Source organism: Micromys minutus (genome assembly GCF_963924665.1).
Source record: "Micromys minutus genome assembly, chromosome: 21".
Lineage (NCBI taxonomy): Eukaryota > Metazoa > Chordata > Mammalia > Rodentia > Muridae > Micromys > Micromys minutus.
In genome coordinates this window covers 38,040,317-38,062,684 of record NC_137956.1, presented here as the reverse complement: position 1 = coordinate 38,062,684, position 22,368 = coordinate 38,040,317, and the positions used below count along the sequence as shown (strand labels likewise).

The 22,368-nt window shown below is 37.2% G+C and overlaps 1 protein-coding gene and 1 pseudogene across 2 annotated transcripts in view; one reads left to right on the top strand and one right to left on the bottom strand.

Annotated features, from left to right (window-relative positions):
- DOCK3 (dedicator of cytokinesis 3) overlaps nt 1–22,368 on the top strand; it is a 331,413-nt gene that overhangs the window by 726 nt on the left and 308,319 nt on the right. The window lies entirely within an intron of this gene.
- On the bottom strand, nt 8,376–8,781 carry LOC308433971 (histone H3.3A-like; annotated as a pseudogene). Its single transcript has one exon. The product of its transcript is annotated as a histone H3.3A-like (transcript).

Sequence of the window (22,368 nt, the reverse complement as noted above, 5' to 3'; positions counted from 1 at the left end):
AAAAAAGAATATTCAGTTTTTTAGGGACTGTTTTACAATGTTAGTATTTCGTTGTCAGTCACTTTACGTTATTGTAAATAACCTATTGGATTTAGTTGCAAATATAAAATGTGGAGTGTGCAGGGATTTTCGTTCTTTCTTAGCTTGTAATGGAAAATTTTAGGAAATTTATAAAAAATGTTGCTTAAAGGCAAATTATTATTTCAATTATTGCAACAATTCTATCAGTATTTTGTTCATAATTTCTTATAAATTAACTTTGTAAACTGCAGTGATTTTGTAAATGCAATCATTTTATGATACCATCAGGCAGGGTATTTATAGCAGAGGCCCTCTATCGTCTTCTGAAAAGTAACATCCGAAAGTTTGTAATTAGCTATGCTACAATGGACCTGGCAAAAAAATCCCCAAGTCTTTTGAAAAGGAATTAGGAAATTAGGAATGCTGGGATTCACCCCTAGGGACTCTTTTACCTTTTCTATTTAAAGCATTCCTTGAATACTAAGTTGCTATTGTGAAATGAGGAGTTGATGGTTTTTCTTCTGCATAACTTGCTACATAATTAGAATAACAAGCAATCCACGGGAGTGGTCAGCTGTCCAGTGGTACTTGATACATTTTTCCCTGGAGGGGGGAAACTCTCAAGTAATTAATGCTGATAGTGGGGTTCAGAGTGCTGGCTTTTTACTGGTGCTTTGGGAAAATTATGTAAACAATTTTCTTAATGTGTAAATGAGAGCTCGAGTTAACATATCTTACAGGGTTGTGAAAACCAAACATGTACACACTAAGTAGTTTGTAAATGTTAATCTCCCCATTAGTACTTAGAGAGTGTTAACACTATATAACAGTAGGCGTGTTAGTTCTGAGACTGGTAATTCAAGCCAATCAGGATAGGTGTATGTGAATCTTTAAGTACTAGGATTTGGTGTGTGATTTATGAAAACAGAAGATGGAAGGAGATTAGCTTTAGAAAAATTGTTATTTTCTGCAGAGGAACATAACATTGAAAGTACAGGGTGGATCTTAAATGCCTGTTGTATTCTGAAGACAATTTCTTTGTAGCTGTGGTCTGGTATAATTTTGATGATCTTCCTTCCTTCCTTCCTTCCTTCCTTCCTTCCTTCCTTCCTTCCTTCCTTCCTTCCTTCCTTCCTTCCTTCCTTCCTTCCTTTTAAAGCAACTACTGGATGTTTCTCTTACACTTTTCCTCAACTGTCTCTTCCTGTTATGGTCTAAAAGGTTTTGTTTAGATTGGTTAAAACTTCGGACTTCCTCCCCTCTGTAAACTTAGGGGCCACACTTCTAGGTATTGTCTTAAAAATCTAATTCAATATGTAAGATATCTCCAATTTTGTATTTAAAAATGATCAAATGTCAATTAAAATGTTTTTTCTATTAGTTTTATTGTTTGATTGCTTTAAGAAGTAGCTTGAAAGTTAACTATTACCACTGTTTTTATAAGAAAATGTTTTGAGTTCAGCTTTTAAAAATTAAACATTCATTTATTTGTTTGTGTGGAAATGGGTGTACCTGTGCTATGACATGCATATGAGGAGTCTTTTTTTTTCTCTATACCATGTGTGTTCTGGGGATTGAACTCATGCCATCACACTTAGTGACAGGTGCCCACTGAGCCGTCTCACTGAATTTAACAGAGATTTAACTTCTAAAGATCTGTGGTAGAGCCTGGTGTGCTTCATATCTCTTTGAATTTAGGAGATCCAAGGATTAGGGTTTTGAGGAGGCATCAGAAGAAGGAAAGACAGAAAAAAAGGATGAAAGAAGAAAGGAAAGGGGAAAAAAGATCTATAGTACAGAGGAGTCTGAGGTGGCGAAAGAACCACGTGGGAAAGATCCACTGTCCACAGTATCTGAGTATTCACTGGTCACTAGAATAACCTGAAGACAGTGGCTTCATTAGTTATTTTATGGCCCATCAGTCCCAGGAAAGAAGCCCAATTTTTGAAGCCTCTGAAAGAGAACTAAGCTTCTTTTTGAGGCAAACCCAGAACTTTTATTTTGTTCTTAAAACAAGGGTATAATCTACACTTTATAATTGTATGTTTAATATCAGCAGAGATTTAATTAATATTTAAAATTTTACCCGAGCCTTAAGACAGGAGTACAAGTGACAGATCTAAGGTATTTGGCTAATAAGTGCTGAATTGGAATTTGAATCCAAGATTTCAGAATTCTAAACTACAGATTCTTTTACAAAAATTATTATTATTATTATTATTATTATTATTATTATTATTACCACTAGTGTGTGTGTGTGTGTGTGTGTGTGTGTGTGTGTGTATGTATGTGTATGTGTCTGTGTCTGTGTATTATATGTGTGTCTTGAGTGTTAACAGGTAAGGTCCTGTGGTGATAGGAAACAACTTTTGCAAGTTGGTTTTCTTTCCACCATGGATTCCAGGGACCAAACTTGGGCAACAAGTTCTGTTTTATCTGCTAAGTTACCTTGTCATCTCTACAGATTCTTTTATTACACCCCTTGCCGTTGAATGGAGTTTGTCAGTAATGTATGTTTAACTTGAAAGTTGAGACATAGTCTAGAGCAGTGGTTCTCAATAATGCTGTGACCCCTTTAATATAGTTCTTCATGATCCCAGCTATAAAATTATTTTTGTTGTTACTTTGTAATTCTAATTTTGCTACTGTTATGAATCATATTGTAAATACCTGTGTTTTCTGATGGTCTTAGGAGAGCACTGTGAAAGGGTTGTGCCACCCCTAGAGGGGTCATGACCCATAGGCTAAGAACCACTGCTCTAGAGTCTTCATTTTAAACTAGGTAAATATATTTAACGAATTTTTTTCCACCTTGGATAGTATATAAAGCTACATAATATTACTGTTGCATTTATGAATATAATTTATTTTTATAATGAGTACAGGGCATGAGTTCAGAAAGCAAGTTTTAAATATTGCCTTGAAGACTATATTAGGTGCTATTATGATGATGATGATGATGATGATAATGATGACCATGACAATGAGGACAGGTTCTTACTTCTTAGCTAGCCTAGAGCTCAGTATGTAGACAAGGCTGACCTCAAACCCAAAGATATTTGCCTTTTATTAAAGTTATTAATAAATAAATAATAAGGATATAATAAAAATAAAAATAAAAAATAAAGAAATAATAAAATAAAATAAAAAATAAAAAGGAATTAAAGTTGTGTGCTACCATGTCTAACCTATTGTTCTTTTCAGAAAGACACTTAGGATAGAGGAAAGAAATTGAATTTAGTAAACATTTATTGAGTAGCTTTTTTAAGCCAAAAAGAGTTGTCTTGACCTCTTATTCTCTAAAGCAAACAGGAACTAATCTGCATGGAATATCAATTTAAAGTTTGTGTTTGTGTATGGTATATGTGATATGTGTGCATATGTGTAAGTGGAGGTTAACACTTAGCAGTCTTATTTTGATCACTCTCTGTTTTATTTTTGAGGTAGCCTCTCTTGTTGAGCTTGGAACTCAAGGATTTAATTAGATTGGCTAACTGGCCAGAGAATATCCAGAGATCTCTGTCTCCCCGACCCTAACACTGGTGTTATAGATGTGTGCCACCGTGTCTGGTTTTTATGTGGGTGCTAAGGATCTAAACTCATGTTCCCAGGCTTGTGCTCTCAAGTCTCTTGCATACCTCCCTCCAGACAAATTATGTACAAAGAAGCAATATTTTGTAAAGTTTTTGCCCATAGTCTCTGAAGACATTTTTAATTTTAAAACACACATAAATACGTCATTTATTTTAGCTGTGGTCCAGGTACTTGCTGTATTACACATTAGGCTATTTTAGTAAAGATAATGACTTTGTTGGGAAATGACTTTGTTGGGAAATGGCTTTGTTGGGAAATATCTTTTAGAAACTTCCAATTTTCCTGTTTGTCTACAGTGCTACAAAATCTCAACCTCCTACTTCCACACAGTTCCCCCTCTTCTTTCAGTACTCACTCGTGTGCTCTTGTTAATGAGAGCCAACATTTGAGGTAAAATAAAAGCATGATTAGCATAGATGTAGTGCTGCATCTACACCAGATGTGTATTTGACCTTCACTACTCAAGTGGAGCCCATGTTATCCAGCTGTAACAATAACAGGAGTACCTTCTCCCCTCCCCTCCCTGAGACATGCTTTTCTCTTTTTCTTTGGCTATCCTGGAACTTGCTCTGCAGACCAGGCTGGTCTTAAGCCCACAGAGATCCGCCTGACTCTGTCTTCCAGTGCTAGGATTAAAGGTGTGCACCACCACTGCCTGGTTAGAATATTGTTATTGCTGACTAAGGTTGATGGCTTCATGTACATTCTTACACATTTTTGTTGTTTGCTTCTATATAAATTGGTTGGATTATACCTTTCACTAGTTCAGTTTAAAATTTAAAAAATATGTGTTTGGGCATTTCAACTGTATATTTCTTTTTAAAAATAATTTTATTGGATATTCTCTGTATTTATGTTTCAAATGTTATTCCTTTCACTGCAATCCTATCCCCCTACCTCCTTCTTGCTTCCATGAAGATGGTTCCACTCCCAACCACCCACTCCCATCTCAGTGCCTTGGCATTCCCCAACACTGGGAAAACAAGACTTTACTGGATCAAAGGCCTCTCCTCCCATTGATGACAGACAGTGCTATTCTCTGCTACATACGCAGTTGGAGCCATGGGTCTCTCAATGTGTGCTCAATGGTTGGTGTTTTAGTCCCTGGGTGCTCTGGAGGGTTTGGTTGATTGATAATGTTCTTCCCATGGGGTTGCAAACCCTTTCAGCTCCTTCTGTCATTTCTCTAGCTTCTTCCACGCTCAGTCTGAAGGTTAGCTGCAAGCATCCTTATCTGTATCAGTATGGTTCTGATAATTAAAGTACTACTCAGCTATTAAAATCAACGACTTCATGAAATTCTTAGACAAATGGATAGAATTATAAGCTATCATCCTGAGTGAGGTAATCCAGTTAAAAAAGAACACACGCTCAATGATAAGCAGATACTAGCCCAGAAGGCTTGGAATACCCAAGAAACAATTCACAGACCTTATAAAACTCAAAAAAGAAGGAAGGCCAGAATGTGGATGCCTCAGTCCTTAGAAGGAAGAAAATACAGGGACAAATAGAGGAGCAGGAACTGAAGAAAAGATCATCCAGAGACTGCCTCACCTGGGGATCCATCCCATATGCAGCCACCAAACCCAAACACTATTGCTGATGCCAAGAAGTGCTTACTGGCAGGAGCCTGATACGGATGCCTTCTCAACTGCTTATTTCTGTGTACTATGTGCATACCTGGTGCCTAGGGAGGTCACAAGAGGTTATCAGATCCCTTGGGACTGGAATTTGAGATGAATGTGAACTGACCTGTGAGAACAGCTAGTGCTCTTAACTATTAAGCTATCTTCAGCCCCACTAATGCAAATATTGACTTTTAACAGATCATAGAGAAAATACAGCTCAAGGTTCTGTAGTTTGATCACTAGGGGGACCCACATGGTTGAAAGATAGAATCAACCCCTACAAGTTGTCCTCTGACTTTTGGACACATCTGTGCTCAGACACACTTGTGCACAGAACAAATAAGAATGTAATAAAACATTTAAAACACATTGATGGTAACTTGTTGGTTTTTGTAACTCCTTGTAGGTTTGAAAGATAGTTTAGTGGCTAAGAGTACTGGTTGCTCTTCTAGAGAACCCAGGTTTAATTTCCAGCATTCACATGGTGACTAACAACAATCTATAACTTCAGTTCCAGGGACACCGATTTCCTCAGGCAATGAATATATGCAGCATACTGACACGCAGGCAGGCACAATACCTATACAAATAAAATAAAAATTAAATCTTTTTTTAAAAAATACAGAATAGAGTTTATTCAGGTCATGGGAGAGTTAAGAGGGTGGTAGAGGCAGAGAGAGAGAGAGAAAGAGAGGGGGGGAGAATAGAGGAGTAGAGGCCGGCCATGAGCACGTGGAGGGAGAGCGGGGAAGGGAAGGGGAAGAGGAGGGGTAGGGTTGGGAGAACAAGAGAGCCAGAAAGCAAGAGAGGCCAAGAGCAAAATTAAATCTTAAAAAATTTTCTATAACCTTTATTTTATTATATATATTCATTTATTTATTTTTGTTTATATGTTTGGTTTTTGAGATAGGGTTTCTCTGTAGCCTTGGCTGGCTTGGAACTCACCATATAGGTTAGGCTGGCTGTGAACTCAATGATCTGCTTGCCTCTGCTGAGTGCTGGGATTAAAGGCATGTGCCACCTACCTGGCTATTTTATAAACTCTTAAAAGTAGGGATTGTGTCAAGTTACCTCAGTGTTCTTGAAAGGTAGAGCTCAATGACTTTCACATCATATACCCCAATCCCACTCATCTCTCTATTTCTCCATATTTTCCCTCCTAAAAGAAAACAAAAACAAAATCTTGCCATGGAAACTTTGGTATCACATAGTTTGCCCAAACAGCTTTACTTGCAAATGTTGATTGCAGTGAGTCAATGGTTTGGTTCAAGCCCTCTGGCTTCTGCTACACTATCAATACTGGATCCTCACCATCATGTCCTACTGTTGCTTTGTGACAGGAGATCCTACAGCATTGGTTCTGCAGGATTAGCCCCTTCACGAGCTCCAGCAGTTCATAGATGGGGTAGGTGTTAGGGTAGACAAAACTCAAAGTCTTTGAGGTGGGGTAAGAGGTGGAATAGCTCAGTTGTTCAGCCCTCAGGCTCCCCTGTGCCTGTGCCATCAGTTAGCTTTCCCATAATGCCCTGTTGAGGGAAATGGCCACCTCACTCTAGTACCTCAGTTGGCAAGAGGTAAGGCTAGCTCTCCCACTTGCCTCAGGTGCTCTTGCCCTCTGTACTGTACTGGCCTTTGCTGGTAACATGGGCTATGGACATCAACACAGATAGGCCAGGACATCACCTTGACATCAGGTGGCAGTGCAGGGTACTCACATCAGGCTGTTCCTTACTATTCTTGTGTTCAGTTCCATCTCCATAGTGTATAGACTGTTATGGGATGAGGGCTTCTGGGTGTCTTCTGCCCTGCCTGTGACTAGAAGCTAATATATCACTGATATTTGTTGATTATACCTGTGTTCTTGGTATACCCCTATTCAGAAAGACCTTAATTTTCTAACTTTTGGGTTGTTCAGGTTATGTAATATGACCCAAGATTCTGTAACTGCCATTTTCTGCTTGGGGAATGCCAGCTGAAAAAGCTCAGATGTCATCTCTTTAGTGACCTTTCACAGCTCTGCCTGATGTAAATAAGTGATGCTTCTGATTTTCCTCACTCATTTATAATATGCTTAATTGCATTTCTTCGCCAAAGAAGATTTAGAAGCTTTTGGACAGGAACTTTCCTCATGTTATTTATTTATTTATTTATTTATTTATTTATTTATTTATTTATTATTGAGGCTGTTTTGGAGGCAGTCTGTGAGTCTAGTATGGTTTTTAGGTGTGTGACATTGTGAATTATATTTGTGCTTGACCCCCCCCCCCCCTTTTGTGAGCCTGTTAGGGATTTACTGCTTATGGCTGCATTCAAATGACTGATTTTGGATGGGAGCCTGAGGATTCCAGTAGCAGTTCATCTCACCTTGATTTACAATTATTATAATAGTTATTAGGAAATCATAAATTAAGTAATTGTAATATAATTTGACTTTCCTCACTACCTTTTGTTTCAGCAGCTTTAGGAAATTCTATTTTGGATGAGTGGCTTTTCCACCTTTAAAAGCACAACAAAGAGATTTTTGTTGTGCCAGTTGCCCAATGATCATGATTTCCCTGAAGCAGTAGGCTGTACTCTCAAATTGTAAACCAGAGAGGCTCTTCCTTAAGTTCATATTCTAGTTTTTTTTGTAGTTTAATGTATTTTAATAGCAAACTTACAGGAACAGCACAGAAGACAGACAACATTAAAAACATGTACTTACATGTAGGACAACTCAGTTAGAAAAGTATAGTGGATGGATGGAATCTACTGGATGATTAAAACGCTACAAACACCATTTAGTTGCTGTCAATAAGAAATTTACTTATTTAAAAAAAATACAAATGCTGGCGTTGTCCAGAAAATTTAACAGGTTTATTTATAATTGCTATAAAGTTGAACTGTTGAAATGTGTTCACTGAAACATTTTGCTTGCATTAATGCTTTACATTTTGCATTTATATTAAAAATTCACACACAAATGAACGTGGAGAAACTGCCAATACCTGATTCTGTCCCCTATGTTTCCACTCGCAATCATATACTTAGGTACCTTTGACCCCATGGAAAAAATTAACATTCAGAACTACTGATAACAGGAAGAGGAAAAACAATTTTTGAGAATGAAATGTTTCCCCTCATAGTGGACTCTTAAGCACGTTCCCTGCGTATGTGGCGTGCTAGCTGGATATCTTTTGGCATAATTTTTACACGTTTGGCATGGATAGATCACAGGTATCTTCAAAAACGCCAATCAGAGAGGCCTCGCTTGCCTCCTGCAAAGCATCAATAGCTGCGCTTTGGAAGCGCAGATCTGTTTTGAAGTCCTGAGCAATTTCTCGCACCAGACGCTGAAAGGAGAGCTTGTGAATCAGAAGTTCAATGGACTTCTGATAGCATCTGATTTCACGGAGTGCCACAGTGCCAGGCCTATAACGATGAGGTTTCTTCACCCCTCCAGTAGAGGGCGCACTCTTGCGAGTGGCTTTGTAGCCAGTTGTTTCCTGGGTGCTTTACCACCGGTGGATTTGCGGGCAGTCTGCTTTGTACGAGCCATGGTATGGGCACCTCCTTACTTACCCCCCTTCTCTTTCAACTGGAGCTCAGCAAGGGAGAGGGCGGCGCTGGTGTTAGAGAGCGATGGCGGCGTGGCGAAGGCTGTGAACATCCGTATTCTAGTTTTATTTCTGTTGGTATAATAAAATTCTCTGAGAGAAAGCAACTTAACAGAGAAAGGGTTTATTTTAGCATACAGTCCATTATTTTGGAGACGTCAAAGTGGCAGAAATTCACATCACATCTGTCAAGAACAAGAGAAACGACTGCAATGCATGCTGCCTGCTTGCTTATGCTTAATTCAGTTTCTCCACTCTGAAACAGTTCAGGATTCTCTACCTAGGGAAGGGTGCCAGCGATAGTGTGCTGGATCTTCCCACATCAAACTAATTATGACGACCCACCAGACACCCCCACAGATGGTGCAATGCAAGTAGTCTCTCAGACCGTCTGACCAGGCAATTCTACACTCTGTCAAGTTGACACAGTTGCCTGCAGCTGGTTGTGTCAGGTATTCTGTCAAAAACAAAATAAAACAAAACAAAACAAAACAAAAAAACCCGAGTGTTTTAGTAGCAATGTAGCATGGGAGATTATTGTCCAGTCTTGTTTAGTGTTCTGAATGCCTCCTAGGTCTGGATATATGTTTTTCTTCCTAAGTTTGAAGTTTCCTGCAAATGATTTTATTCAGTATGCTTCCATGCATTCTTCCTCAATGTCATATGAGTCATAGATTTGACTTTTTAAAAGTGTCTTGTAGATCTCACATGTTTGGTTCATACTTTGTTATTACTTTTATATTTATTGATATTTGAATGCTGTAATTCTTTTTATTTCTTTTCTCAAGCCATGATATTTAATACTGTTTTCTTCTTGATTTATTCTCTTAGAAGGCTTTCACTGAATTTTTGTTGTATTGCTTTTAAAATACATCAGTAAGACTTTTCTAATGTATCTGTCTCTTTGTTGAAATCCACATTCATATCTTATATTTGTATAGATGCTTTTTGTTTTCCTTTATAGTTTGATATGCCTAAAACAGCTCAATGGCTAGGATACTTCCTAACATCCATGTAGCTAATATACCTCCCTTCAGTAATATCAAGTTATCACTTACTACATTCTGTATTCTATCTTGACTGCCCTGGACCCAATTGGGCAGCCCTCTAAGGCAGTGTTCTCATGGCTCCAACATGGCAGCTGTGCCTCCCTGTCCTGCACCTTCTCTGGCTATGGTGTTTCTTTTTCCTCCTCCTACTCCTGGCATGACAGATCTCCTTCTCCTTGAGTCCCAAGCCTAGGAATTCTAAGTCCTGCCTCTGTCTGCTCTGCCCAGCCATTGGCTGCTGGCATCTTTATTTATTAATAAGAACCAACTGGGTGAAGAGCATTTTATGTGTGGACTTGTGGGCTCTCACAGCATTAGGTCAAACCCACCTCATTTGTATGTATGTGTATGTTTGTGCTTATGTGCATATGTGGAAGAGAGTTTAAGGAAGTTGGTTCTTCCTTTCTACCATGAACATTCCAGGGATCAAACTCAGACTGTCAGGCTTGATAGCAAGCACCTTTCCCTGCTGACCTGTCTAATTTAATCTAAGAATTATAAAAAAGTTTGTTTTATTTTTAAAGTGTGTGTATATGTGTGTACATATGTGTATGCATGTATATGTACACAATGTTCACAAATGCTGGAGGCATTGGATTCCACTGGAGCTAAAGGTGAATGTGACCTGCTTGAAATGGGTAATGGAAGCCAAACTTGGGTCCAACTATAAGAGTAGTATGTGCTCTTAACCACTGAACCATCTCTCTAGTCTCCAGTTATGGAAATTTTATATTCTTTCTGCTTTCTTCAGTGACCTACTGACCATTCAAGAGTACATCATTCAATCTTCAAATATTAGTTTATTTTGTATAATTTTTCTTATTATTGGTTTCTTGTTTTCTTCAGTTATCAGAATAAACGCGTTATTTTGATCCTTTTCTATTTGTTAAGACATGCTTTAAAGGAATGCAGAGATGATTCAGTGGTTAAAAACAGTTTTGTTGCTCTTGAAGAGGACCTGAGTTTGGTTCTCAGCACCCACATGGTGGTTCACAACCTTCTATAACTCCATTTCTAGGGGTCTCTGAGCACTGCATACATGTGGTTCACATACATAGCAGGTGAAACACTCATATACACATACAACACACACACACACACACACACACACACACACACACACACACACACACAAAGATACATTTAAGACAGGCATGGTAGTGTATGCCTAGTAAGATTAACTCAGCATCCCAAGGTAGAGGGGGCAAATCTCTGTGAATTAAATACCAGCTTTATGGGCTAGAATGAAATCTATTTTAAAAAAGATACCATGGGCTTCTGATATGTGTATTTTGTACATAGTGAGTGTCTTTACCAGTTGTCTTAGTTACTTTTTTATTGCTGTTAAGAGACACCATCACTAAGACAACTCTTATAAAAGAAAGCATTTAATTGGTGCCTTGCTTACAATTTTAGAGGGTTAGTTCATGATCATCATGGCAGGAAACAGACGGGCATTGCAGTGGAGCACTAGCTGGAAGTTTCTTTTTAATTGAAGAACTTTATTAAAAAAAAAACAAAGATAAATGTACAAATTTTAAGCATTTTTGCATAAAAGTATGCGAATACATTTTTGTCATTGCTTGGCTTTTTTAAATAAGGTTTGATAATGTGCATTAAGATCTTACTAGTTACAATGAGCATAAAATACATGTAAAACAGGATGTAACCTGAAATTAGTCAAAGTTTTCTTGGTGTGTAAGGAGTAAACATAATGGTTTTTTCTTTTCTTTTCTTTTTTTTTTTTACACTCTGATCTGCAGGCAGAGAGACTCTGGTTTTTCATATATGGACACAGAGACCCAGAGGTTTTATTTCTTGTCTAATCATAGTGCATCCAGCATTCAAAGTCTCTTCTGTGCATTGTCAACATTCATGTTCCTCATCTTGTACTAACGAATACTCTTATATTTGAGATTTTAACCCAAACAGAACTCAACAAACTCAAACATAGCTAAGCATTTGTAGGAAAAGACTATGTAATTATTTTTCCTCCTTCCTCCCTCCTCCCTCCTTCCCCTCCCTCATTCCCTCTCTCTCTCTCTCTTTCTCTCTCTCTCTCTCTCTCTCTCTCTCACTGGGTTATCATGGGCTTTTCCACCCCAGGGACACACCTTCTACAAGGCTATATATCTAATCTTTCCCAAACAGTTCCACAAACTGGGGAACCAACATTCAAACAGATGAGCCTATGAGGAGCATTCTCATTCTAACTACCACACCAATAAAGCATATTTCTTGATATTAGATAGTTGGATCTTGTTTTTAATGTAGTCATCCAATCTGCATTGGTAACTTGAGGCCATTTATATTTAGAGTTATTATTGAAAGATACTTACTAACTTTTATAATTAAAAAAAAAAAGATTTTATTTATTTTATGTGAGTACACTGTTGCTAACTCAGACACACCATAAGAGGGCATTGGATTCCATTATAGATGGTTGTGAGCCACCATTTGGTTGCTGGGAATTGAACACAGGACCTCTTCAAAAGCAGTAAGTGCTCTTAACTGCTGAGCCATCTCTCCAGTCCCCAATTTTTATAATTTTGTTGGCTTGTTGTTGTTGTTGTTTTCTTTTTCCCCTTAGTAGTACTAAGAGTTTAGTGGTTTACTCTGTTGGATGTAATAGATTCCTTCCTCTTTCTTCATCTCTCATTGTTTATTTTTTTCCCCATGCTTGTGGTTGAGACTGGTTTTCCTTTTCTGTGCATAGTTTTTCCTTTAAGAATCTTTCAGTGCTGACTTGTTAGTTAATTTCTCTAGTTTCTTTATTGCTGGTTGTGAGAGTACTTTATTTCTCCATCATTTTAAGTGATAATTTTGTTGGTTATAGTAATCTTGGATGACAGTTTTTTAGGGCTTTTAAGGCTTGATATATACAATGCTATTTTTGTGACTTTAGGTTGCCTATGAATCGTCTGATATTTTTATATATTTGCCTTTGTAAGTGAGTTGATGTTTTATTTTATATATTCTAATATTGTTTGCTTTCAGTTTTTGTCATTTTGACTATAATATGTTGTGGAGAAGTTCTCTAATTATGTCTGTTTTCCTCTTGTATTGGGTAGCTATTGTTTTCTCTAGATTTGGGACATTTTCTGTTCTAATTTTATTAAGATGTTCCAAGTATTTAGATTGTTCAAGAATGATGACGTTCAAAAACAAAGTTAGATAAATTGAATTTAGGAGAATAAAAATGAAACTGTTGTTTTTTGGTTTAGATTGAACCAATGAAAGTTAAAATGGCATTTACAGTAAAATTGGAAGAACAAAGTGAACATTGGTTATGAGAGAAAAAGGACAGAAAATTGATAAGTAGAAAATGAAACAGATTGTGCAATAAAAATTCATAAGAAGAATTAGAGGGATGTATTATGACAAATGATAATATTTCTAGTTTTTGTTTTTGTTTTTAAATCTCAATTTGTTTTCTGAAGCTTTCTTCCATGTTGCTGACTTTTCATGGTTATTGTTGATTTCTCAGTCATTTTGCTGACTTTCCCCTGCTGTTTCCTTTGTGTTGTCTTGAATTTACCTGCTTACTTGTAATATTCTATTTAAGGTTATTGACCAGGAAATTTTTTTTAGATTATTTTATTTTTGCTGCTGTTTTACCTGTATGTATATATAAATATGCACAGCACTTGGGTGCCTGATGCCTGCAGAGGTCAGAAGAGGGTGTCAGATCAGTGTGTCATTCATTGCCTTTTCTGCATATTTCAGGTATCCTTTCTGAGTAAATTATTTGAAATTCTTATTGTGAAAAAGTCTATTTTTTTCTCCTTATTTAACTGACTCTTTTCCTTCACTGGGTCATTTGAAACCACCTTCTGGTCTTATCCAGAAGGCTGTATTTCTTTATGATTCAGATTTGGATGGTTATAGTTTTTAGGAATATTTTTTTTTATTTCTTCTGAGTTATAAAAAGTGTTTATCTGTAAGTTTCCTCATAGTTTCTTATGGAACTTTAGTATTTCTGTGATGTCAATTATGATGTTTCATATTTAATATATTTTTTATCATATGAAAATCATATGAAGTGTCTGCCTTTTTTCTTGGTCTGTTTTTTTTTTTTTAGTAATACAAATGTTATTTTTATTTCACTTTTTTCTGTATTCTAGTTTCTATCTTATTTTTGCTTTTATCTTTATTTTCTCTCTTCTACTGATGCTGGGTTCAGTTTGTTTTCTTTTTCTAGCTATTTTAGTTTTTATCTTTATGTAGACATCTAACTATAAATTTCCTGCTTAAAATTACTTGCTTCATCTCATGGTTTTGTATATTGTGTTTTCAATTTTGTCCCAAGAAATTAAATATATGTGTATGTCTGTGTGTATGTAGGTACTTATGTCAAGGCTCACATGTGGAAAACAAGACAACTTGTGGAGTTGGTGTGGAGTTGTTGTATGTTGGAGCATCTCTGGGGTAAATGCCTAGAAGTGGAATAACTGGGTCTTCAGGTAGTACTATGTCAATTTTTCTGAGGAACCACCAGACTGATTTCCAGAGTGGTTGTATCAGTTTACAACCCCACCAACAGTGGAGAAGTGTTCCTCTTTCTCTGCAGCCTCGCCAGCATCTGTTGTCATCTGAGTTTTGGATCTTGGCCAATCTGACTGGTGTGAGGTGGAATCTCAGGGTTGTTTTGATTTGCATTTCCCTGATGGCTAAGGATGTTGAACACTTCCTTAGATGTTTCTCAGGCATTCAATATTCCCCGATGGAGAACTTTTTGTTTAAGTCTGTACCCCATTTTTTAATAGGGTTATTTGATTCTCTGGTGTCTAGCTTCTTGAGTTCTTTGTATACCTTGGATATTAGGCCTCTATCTGATGTGGGGTTGGTAAACATCTTTTCCTACTCTGTTGGCTGCTGTTTTGTTTTCTTGACAGTGTCTTTAGCCTTACAGAAACTTTGCAATCTCATTAAGTCCCATTTGTCAATCTTTGACCTTAGAGCTCGAGCCATTGGTGTTCTGTTCAGGAAATTTTCTTCTGTGCCTATGAGTTCTAAGGTTTCCTTTTTTTTGGGCAAGATTTTGCTGTGTTCCCCAGATTTACGCTGCTTTTTAAAGATGTGTTTTGTGGACAGGCATGGTGGTGCCATAATTTACTTATTTATATTTTAGAGTAAAACCTATAAGTTAATTTAGTATTTTTTTATTGGAAATAGCTATTTTTCCTTACCATCATATACCCTGATTACAGTTTTTCCTCCCTGTTCTCCTCCTCCTCTCCCCTTCTATCTAGATCTACCCATTTCTGTCTCATTAGAAAACAAAGATTTCTAATGGGTAATAATATATGATATGTTGTTGTGCTCTGACTTCACCCAACCCCCAGTAGCTATAGCCATTTTGTTGTTCCAAGCTTGCCATTTCATATTGTTGTTGTAACATGCTTACCTTTCATTGACTCAGAAAAATAACTTGATTCAGAACAAGGTCATGCTGATCACATATCCTGTCCTGTCCTGTCCTGTCCTGTTCTGTTTTCTGAGGCTTGTTAATCTTAAGGAATTCCACAAAGCTTTACATAGAACCCATCAAGTTAAAGGTTAATATGAACTGTTATAATCTGAGTCAGAGCTGAGACCAGGTAGAACCTCCTGCACCTGCATGTGAGCTCATTGTGTTTTTTGTGGCAGACATTAAAGAATGCTACTAATAAGCCTAAAAGTTACAATTCTAATACTCATGCTCTGTTATCTCAATGTTCTGAAATTCCATTGTTTATCACTTGTCTATCCCTTATCTAACCTCACTGAGGACCAATCAACTTGAAGGTTAGTGGATAATACTCTGTCTAGTAAGCCAAAGCATAGTACTGCTCCCCTCTTTGCCTTTAACTTTTGAACATGGTTTTTCCTATAAAAAGCTGTCCTGAGAGCAGACTGGCACCACAATTACATTATTCCTTCTTGTGGTCCTGACCTGATCAGTATTAGGGTGTGTGTTCAATAAACCATCCCTGTCTGACTGAGATTGGTATGTGTGTGGTTTGTAGAGTGTCTCCTAGACCACAACAATGTGATAGGATATGATATATGATTAAAAAAAACTAACACATCTGAATAGGACAACCCTGTCTCCCTAGAAGAATCAGAGCCCTCCAAAAGGCACAAGAAACAGACACAGAGACCCACTGTATACACACTGAAGAATCTTATAAAAGCACAAAACTAGAAGTCATAATATATATGAAAAGGACCTATAGGATAAAAAGAGAAAAATGTAAACAGTTCATCCTGTTGGGTTGTATCATTCAGCCTTGATATAAGGATTTATGCCTAGTCTTATTGTAACTTGTTATGATATCACTGGAAGGCCTTCTCTTTTCTGAAGGGAAATGGAGGGGCGGTGGGTCTGGGGGAGAGTGGAGGTGATGGGTGGGGGATGGTTGCAAAGAGCAGAATATATTGTATGAAAAAAATAAAGAAAAATTGAAACAAAACAAAGATTAAAAAAAAAAAGTCAGGCATGGAGGTGTGTGTCTTTAATTCCAGTATTTGGGAGGCAGAGGCAGGCAGATTTATGTGAGTTCAAGGCCAGCATGGTCTACAAAGTGAGTTCTAGAACAGCCAGGGTACTGAGAGAAACCATGTCTCACAAAGAAAGAAAGAAGAAAAGAAAGAAAAAAAAAAGGAGAGAAGCCATGACATAATGTTGAGGGAAGGAACACCAAGATCTGCCTGCCTCTGCCTCTCAAGTGCTGTGGTTAAAAGTGTGCAGCACCACTACATGGCTTCTTTTTCTTTTTTCTTTTCTTTTTTTTTTTAAATGAATGATGTTCTTCAAAATTTAATTTAATTTAATTTAATTTAATTTTTTTAAAACAACTTTATTTTACAAAACAAAGATAAATGTACAGATTTTAAACATTTTTTGCTTAAAATTATACATTTTTGTCAGTACTTTTTTCAGATTTTAACATAATTTTTACATTAAACTATATGAATATATTTTTTAGTCAGTACTTGATTTTTTTCAAGGTTTGATAGTATTCTTTTTCTTTTTGATCAAGTTTCGCTGTATTTCCCAAACTAGCTTGAACTTTCTATGTTATCAGACTTAGAGTCACAGTTTGCCCCAGCAAGCCAGGTTCAGCCTCCAATTTTAACATAACAATTAGAATAGCTAGATTAATGGTGAAAAGCAGAAAAAGAATTATTCAATGTGGTCACATTGGGAAGAGAGACAAAGTTCCAGTGATCTGTCTTTGGGGTTTTGACATGAGGTATAGGTGTCAGAAGAGAGCCAGGGTTTTATGGATATTTGAGTAGTTCCTGTCAAGATGCAGTCCCACCCACCATTGACCATCATTTTCTCTTGTGTAAAGTGGTCTGGTAACAAGTTGTAAAACTTGTTCAGGTACTTGGAAAGTATTACTATGCCCAGTGTGACTTCATTTCAATTCTGGTAACTCCCTGCCTTGTCTCTGAAAGCATGAACTATTTGGTAGTTTGATCTTTTTTCACGTTGATATGACAAGGTTTGTCTTTACTGGTATGATTTGATCATATATTGGGGGAAATAAGTGACAGATGTTAAGGAGCTAGTGCCAATAAACTCTTTATGACCGATTAAGAAAACAACTATGTCAGGCAGCCCTGAAGTCCATTCTGCTTGTCCTGTGCTGCAAAAATACTGTTCAGTTTCTTTGTCAGAAGTTGCGCTTCTGCAGAAAGTTAATTGTCTATATCTTTTACAAAGCACAGCTATTAGGATGATCAAGTACTCTTTCAGAATTAGTGCACAGAAGTTATAAAGCTTTGAGATAACAACCAATAAAAACCCGATTTGAAAATGAAGTACTTGTTTATAGAATTACCAATGCTCAATACCTTTTAATTATCAAAAGGCACTGCTTGCTGAATCTTTGTGTGGTTTGAGTATTAGGATGATTGTGGCCTCATAAAATGAAATTGGCAGCGATCCTTCTGTTTCTAGTATGTGAAATAATTTGAGGAGTATTGGTATTGGGTCTTATTTGGAAACCTGGTAGAATTCTTCCCTAAAACCATCTGGCCCTGGGATTATTTTGGTTGGGAGACTTTTAATGACTGCCTGTACTTTGTTAAGGGCTATAAGCCTATTTAAATTGTTTATCTGATCTTGATTTAACTTTGGTAAGTAGTATTTATTGAGGAAATTGTCTATACTTTTATATTTTGCAGTTTTGCAGAATACAGGCTTTTGAAGTATGACCTAATTATTTTAATTTCCTCAGTGTTTCTTGTTATGTCCCTTTTTTGTTTCTGATTTTGTTAATTTGTATATTTTCTCTATGTCTTTTAGTTAGTGTGGGTGGGTAAGGGTTTGTCTATCTTGTTTATTTCCTCAACAAACCAACTCTTTAAAAATTAGTTTCATTTATTTACATTCTAAATGTTGCCCTCTGTCCTGGTCCCCCCTCCAAGAGTTCTTTACCCCATTCATTCTCCCCTTTGCCTCTGAGAGGGTGCTTCCCCACACTCCCACAAATACCTCCACCTCACCCCTCCTTCATCTTCTTTCCCTGGGACATCAAGTCTCTATGGGATTAGGCATATCCTCACCCACTAGAGCTAGACAAGGCAGTCCTTTGCTACATGTATGCCAGGGGCCTGGGACTAACAGATGTATACTCTTGGTTAGTCTATGAGAGCTCTCAGGGTCCGGGTTAGTTGATACTATTGTTCTTCCTACGGGGTTGCCATCCCCTTCAGCTCTTCTAATCCTTCCCCTAACTCTTCCATAGGGCCCTCTGACCTCAGTCCAGCGTTTGGCTATTAGTATCTGCATCTCTTAGTCAGCTGTTGGTAGAGCCTCTCAGAGGACAGCTAAGCTCCTAAGTACAACATGGCATCAGTAATTGTGTCAAGGTTTGGTGCCTGCACATGGAATAGGGATCCCAAGTTAGGCCGATCACTGGATGACCTTTCTTTCAATATCTGCTCCATTTTTGTCTCTACATTTCTTTTAGACAGGAATGATTCTGATTCAGTGATCCTGTCCCTCTACTGTGGACCCTGTATATCTACTGGAGGTGGTCCCTTCAGGTTCTATCTCCATACTGTTGGGCATTTTGGCTAAGGTCATCCCCATTGAGTTCTGAGAGCCACTTGTATCCTAGGTCTCTGGGACTTTCTAGAGGTTCATCCTGCTCCCCCACCCCAGGCAGCTGCATATTTCCATTCATTCTCCTGGCCTTCTGGGCTTTCCTATCTCCCCATACCCGATCTTGCTTCCCTTTCTCCCTGCACCCCGTTTCCCTCTGATTTCCTTTCCCACTCAAATCCCTCCCTCCTTCTGCTTCTCATAATTATATTGTTCTCCCTTCTAAGTGGGATTGAGGCACCCTCACTTGAGCATTCCTTCTTGTTAACCTTCTTGAGTTCTGTGGATTGTATCCTGGGTATTCTGTACTTTTTTTTTTTTTTTTTTTTTTTTGGCTAATATCCACTTACTAGTGAGTACATACCATACAAGCCCTTTTGGGTCTGATTTATCTCACTCAGGATGGTATTTTCTAGTTCCATCCATTTGCCTGCAAAATTCATGATGTCCTTGTTTTTAATAGCTGAGTAGTATTCTATTGTGTAAATGAGCTACATTTTCTGTATCTATTCTTCAATTGAAGGACATCTGGGTTGTTTCCAGCTTCTAGCTATTATGGATAAGGTTGCTATGAACATGGTGGAGCACTTGTCCTTGTAGTATGGTAGAGCATCTTTTGGGTATATGCACAGGAAAGGTACAGCTGGGTTTTCAGGTAGAATTATTTCCAATTTTCTGAGGAACCACCAGATTGATTTCCATAGTGGCTATACTAGTTTGCAGTCCCACCATCAATGGAGGAGTATTTCTCTTTCTTTACATCCTTGCCAGCATGTGCTGTCACCTGAGTTTTTGGTCTTAGCCATTCTGATGGGTTTGTGGAATCTCAAGATTGTTTTGATTTGCATTTCCCTGATCACTAAGGATGTTGAACATTTCTTTAAGTGCTTCTTGGCCATTCGAGATTCTTCTGTTGAGAATTCTCTGTTTAGCTCTGTTCCCCATTTTAAATTAGGTTATTTGACTTTTTGGAGTTAAAGTTCTTTATATATTTTGGATATTAGCCCTCTATTAAATGTAGAGTTAGTGAAGATCTTGTCCCAATCTGTAGGTTGCTATTTTGTCTTATTGACAATGTCCTTTGCCTTACAAAAGCTTTTCAGTTTCATAAGGTTCCATTTGTGAATTGTTGATCTTAGAGCATGAGTCATTGGTGTTCTGTTCAGAATTTTTTTTTCTGTACCTATGTGCTTGAGACTGCTTCCCACTTTGTCTTCTATGAGATTTAGTGTATCTGGTTTTATGTTGAGGTTCTTGATTCACTTGAGCTTTGTATGAGGTGATAAATATGGATCAGTTTACATTCTCTACATGCAGATCACCAGTTAGACCAGCACCATTTGTTGAAGATGCTTCCCCCCCACTGTATCATTTTGGTTTCATTATCAAAGATCAAGTGTCTATAGATATGTACATTTATATCTGGTAGGTTTATATCTGGTCTTCAGTTCTATTCCATTGATTGACCTGTCTGTCTCTGTATCAATACCATGTAGTTTTTATCACTATTGTTCCATAGTACAGCTTGAGGTCAGGGATGGTGATTTCCCCCAAGTTCTTCTATTGTTGAGAATTGTTTTTGTTTTCATGGGTTATCCATATGAAGTTGAGAATTGCTCTTTCCATGTCTGTGAAGAACTGTGTTGGAATTTTGATGGGGATTACATTGAGTCTGTAGATTGCTTTTGGCAAGATGGTCATTTTTACTATGTTAATCCTTTTGGTCCATGAGCATGGGAGATCTTTCCATCTTCTGAGGTCTCCTTCAATTTTGTTCTTCATGAGCTTAAAGTTCTTGTCATACAGATCTTTTGTTTGGTTAAAGTTACACCAAGATATTTTATATTATTTGTGGCTATTGTGAAGGGTATTGTTTCTCTAATTTCTTTCTCAGCTTGTTTATCATTTGTATAAAGAAAGGCTAGTGATTTATTTGAGTTAATTTATATCCAGCCACTTTGCTGAAGTTGTTTATTAGCTGTAGGAGTTCTCTGGCAGATTTTCTGTAGTCACATAAGTATATTATCTTATTATCTGCAAATAGTGATCATTTGACTTTTTCCTTTCTAATTTGTATTTCCTTGATCTCCTTTTCTTGTCTAATTGATCTAGCTAGAACTTTGAGTATTATATTGAATAAATAGGAAGGGAGTGGGCAGCCTTGTCTTGTCCCTGATTCTAGTGGGATTGCTTCAATTCTCTCCATTTAATTTGATGTTGGCTGTTGGTTTGCTGTGTATTTTATTGCTTTTATTATGTTTAGGCATGTGCCATGAAGTTCTGATCACTCCAAGACTTTTAAAATGAAGGGGTATTATATTTTGTCAGAGGCCTTTTCAGCATCTAATGAGATGATCATGTGATTTTTTTTCCCCCTTTGAGTTTGTTTATATAGTGGATTATGTTGATGGGCTTTTGTATATTGAACCATCCCTGGGGTGAAGCCTACTTGATCATGGTGAATAATGGTTTTGATGTGTTCTTGGATTTGGTTTTTGAGAATTTTGAGTATTCTTGCATCTATACATAAGCGAAATTGTCCTGAAATCCTCTTTTGTTGGGTCTTTGTGTGGTTTAGGTTTCAGAGTATCTGTTTAGTTTTTGTTTCGGAGTCTTGTTCTTTGGTGCGAGTGGGATATTGAAGTCTCCCATTTTTAATATGTGATTGAAGCTTTAGTAAATGTTTCTTTTACAAATGTGGTTGCTGTAGTTAAAGTCATCTATAACCTCAGACCCTACCACCCAGGCCCAGGGTCATGAAATAATGACTCTAAGATGTCTTATATATGAATCAGTGCCAACTAGGCCAACAACCTTTGCTCTGTTCCCTGACCAGCTCCTAAAATAAATTACTTTTTTTTATATATATATTCTAAGTCATGCCATGTGGCTGGTTACCTGGTCCTCAGTTTCATGAGTCTGTATTGAGTCTAATTTCTCATGCTTGACTATCTCCCAAAATCATCTCTCTCTGCCAGATGTTGTACCTTCTAATCATGCCTCAGCTTAATTGGCCATAGGCTTTTTTACTTATAGGTAAAGCTTCAATGCATTGCATAAGAAAGAATCTTAACAGTTTTTTTGTTTTTTGTTTGATTTTTCTTTGGCATTTGGGACATATATGTTAAGAATTGAGATGTCATCTTGGTGGATTTTCCTTTGATGAGTATAAAGTGTCTTTTCCTGTTTCTTTTGATTAATTTTCCTTGGAAGTATATTTTGTTAATTATTAGAATAGCTACACCAGCTTGCTTATTGGGTTCATTTGTTTGGAAAATCTTTCACCAATCATTTTTTTCTGAGGTAATATTTATCTTTTATGTTGAGGTGTGTTTCTTGTATGCAGCAGAAGGATGGATCCTGTTTTTCCATCCATTCAT